We start from the raw sequence: 3,814 nt of genomic DNA on the forward strand, positions 1-3,814 counted from the left end.
TTCAGAACCATGATTCCTTATATGCATGTGTCTTACATGATAAATACTATCCGGATGGAAATATTTTGGAGGTAGGAACCAAGAATGATTATCATATACATGGCAAAGTATTGTTGCGGGAATTCAGACATTTCAAAACTGTCACATTTGGCGAGTGCGAGCGTGATCCTAAATGACATATGGCATGATCTCTGGATCGGTTCTGGTTTACCACGCAAAGTTATTACACCACATGAGGGTATTATGTTCTCCAAGGTTGAGGATCTCATTAACCCACACTCCGGAAAATAGGATGAGATATTGATCGGGGACATGTTCTCTCGTGATGTCCAGCGAACCCTTCAGACCCCTCTCAACACTGATGTCGTAGAAGACTTTGTTGCATGGGCATTTTTCGTCAGATCAGCCTACCATAGAGAATGGGGCAGCCAATTCACGAGGAGAGAGGGTCGATTGGATGGTCAGGGTAGTTCTTTCTTGCTGGTACAAGTTTCAACTGGAACATTCTGTTAAGTTTCAAGTAACACAAAGACACTGTCTGGCTGTAATCTTTATTATCTCTGGTGTTTTTTGTAGTGCCATGATTAAAAATAAATATTAGATTGAAAGTGTCTCACGCAAAAAAACAATGCATGTGTAGATAACCACACGTAGCAGTTGAGTGCTCGGTCTAAGAGCATCTACAACCAGACTTGGCAAATCCGCCCCTCTATACGTCCGCGGACGTGCTTGGGCACACCCGCGCACGCATCCGGACGGGCCCTCATATCTCGCTCCCGGCATCCACATCTGGACTCTCAAATTCATGCATGTCGATCATACACGCCAATGTCTCACTTAAATAACAAATGTTGGTACCGAAAATAAATAGTGTTTACATCAAATTTATTTTAAGTGCACAACTCAAACACCAGCTCTTTGGTTTCCATTGTGGGTCCACATATACTCCACAAGATCACTGAGTAGCAGCATGCACATGATGATCTCGAAGATTCTGGTGCATTCGTATAAAGTTCATAAGTTGGGTTGCATCTTGATCTTCCGGGTTTTGAACTTGTTCTCCAGGCGCTTCAAAATCATTGGTTTGGGCAACACCATCACCCTCATTCTCGACAATGATATTGTGCAAAATAACACAACATGTCATGAGCTGCCACAAAGTTTCTGATTCCCCCATCATTATAGCCCCACGAACAATTCCCCAACGAGCTTGAAGCACTCTGAATACCCTCTCCACATCCTTCCTCGTTGCTTCCTGCATTGTTGCAAAGTGGCTTTGTTTCCTGCCCTGTGGTTCGGATATGGTCTTCACAAACGCTGCCCACTGATAATAGATGCCATCGGCAAGGTAGTATCCCATGTTGTAGTCACAGCTGGTGATGGTGTAGTTGCACGGCGGTGATTCCCCATTGCAAAGCCTCCTGAACACCGGAGATCGTTGAAACACGTTGATGTCGTTGTGAGAACTCGGCATTCCAAATAAAGCATGCCAAATCCAGAAGTCATGTGATGCAACTGCTTCTAGTATGTGGCTTATTTGGTATGACTTTGATGCCATCTCACCAACAACATCTGCGGTAGTACCAAGTACAAGCATCCTTAGAGCACAAAAAGAAAGTTGACCGCAACAATCCCTTGTGAGCTTGAAGTAGTCAGCGTTTGTGCCTCCACTCCCTCCACAATGCACAAAACAACAGTTTCCGCATGCGAAAACGACAACCAAACCATGGATCATCCGGGAAAGTTCGGTTCGGAGCAAAATAGTCCTTCTGCAGTAACCGTGCTCCGGACACCCTATCCCGATTGTTCACTCTTTTTCCTTTGATTGAGCCCTTGAAGTTGAGAATATGATCCACTTATCGGTCCATTTTATATTGCATGCTCATGAGCATGATCATATCCACTTCTTCGTCCAAATCTAAGGAATTGAAGAACTCATCTTGAATCATTTGATCAAGCTCCGTCGGTCCATACTCCTCGTCCGTCGAAACATCGGAATTCATCGTTTCCCCTAAAAACACAAAAAATTAGGTCGGACAATGTGTTGAACACATAGAGTGCAAGGGGGAGCTCGGGAGTTGCCGGACGTACCGCGATGGCGTCCAGGCCGGCGAGGACGTCTCCAGCGGTGAGGACGATAGACAGGAGTGTTGTGCCGGTGCTCGCAGCGCAGACACTCAGAACAGTCGTGGAGCTGCGAGACGGATGGTGCGGAGGAGAAAGAAAAGAGAAGAGAGCAAATGGAACCGGTAGGTCCGGGGGTGGATTTGCTGCAATTTGCAGTGGGGTCGGGTTGTCGGGTCCGACGTGACGGACGCGCCCAGGCGTGCCTATATCTGCCCCATATTTTGGGCTGGATATGAGGGGTGCCAGTCAGCCCGGGTATTTGAGGCGCCCACCTGGGTTGCAATTTTGTGACCAGTAAATGACCGGGCGGGCCGCCCGAGCGTTTGAGACGGGTTTGGGGCGTCTGGATGTGGATGCTCTAAGAGCATCCCCACTCGCACCCCCAGCCCCTTTTTTATCGACGGCTCAAAAAAAATCGGCCCAGTCGCGCCCCCAGAAGCCCAATTTTCACCAGTTAGGGCCAAAATTGGCGTCGGAGGACCCAGGTCAAACCGGGCGCGCTAGGGGCGCCGAGGGAAACGTTTTTGGCACGAAAGCCTGGTGGACTCGCCGAGTCAACGACTGAGCGACGCCGAGCATCTTGGTCGTCCTCATCGCCTTGGTTTCTCGTGGGAATCAATGCGAAGGCCGCCGCCGGTTAGCCTTCCATTGATTCATGGGTGGCGCAGTGAAGGTGTGCCACCGTCGAGCGTCTCGCCCCCTCCCTTCACGCGTCCACACTGCTGTCACCCTCTCGCCGCTATAAAAGCCACCCTTCCCTCGCTGCTGGTCGCACACTCAACAGCCTCTCTCTCGCCGCCGACGCTCTCTCCCTCGCCGTCGACGCCCTCTCTCTCCTCGTCTCTCAAGCCGTGACCATGGCCAAGCGCTTCCCCGGCGACGGAGCGGCGGCCAACGGCTTCGGCCGTCGCAACCTGTACGAGGCAGAGGCCCACCTCCTCTACGAGGCGGACTACCCGGCGTCGCCAGACATGCGGGTGTTGGGCTCGTGGAGGCTCAGCGCCGGCGGAGTATCAGTGTCACCGCCGCCCTCTGGTGCTGAACGGTGTGTCGAGATCGCGCAGATCCGGTCGTCACTGTTGGAAAACGCGCGGCAGCAACCGAGGTACACCCCCGACAGCCACACACTGTCGATGGCGTACTTCGAGCGCCGCCACACCGATCAACTCACCGCCACGAACGGCGCGGAATCCTGTGGGCACCACAACTCCGAGGGGCGGCGTTAATGGTGGGGCGTCCCCAGGCGTACTCTCGAAATCGTCCTCGAGCACATCAAGGCCGACAACTCGTCGCGGATGGAGTACCCGGCACCCCCCTCCTTCTCTCGCCACCACGGCAGTTCCTGGACGCCGATGCGAATGGAGACGGCATCGTCGTCCTCATCGCGCTCCCGTTCCTTCGGGCCGCCGCCCCTCCCCGTCAAGCCGGAGCCGCGGGAGACGTCGCTCGGGCGGCGCACCCGCGGCGGCACCCTCGTCATCAACGAGGGCGGTCGTGTCCCTTCTCCTCTCTCCTCCCGCCTCGTCAGCCGAAGACCGAGCGAACGCTCCTTCCCGTGAAGGAGCATGAGGCCATGGCCGCCAACCTGGAGGACGGCCTGGCGTGGTCGCACCAGGACTACGTCCGGGAGGAAATGGAGCGCCAATGCCACGCTGTGGAGGAGATCGCCGCGAGGATGGCGTCATCG

This window comes from Triticum dicoccoides, chromosome 4B (genome assembly GCF_002162155.2).
Source record: "Triticum dicoccoides isolate Atlit2015 ecotype Zavitan chromosome 4B, WEW_v2.0, whole genome shotgun sequence".
NCBI classification, from domain to species: Eukaryota; Viridiplantae; Streptophyta; class Magnoliopsida; order Poales; family Poaceae; genus Triticum; species Triticum dicoccoides.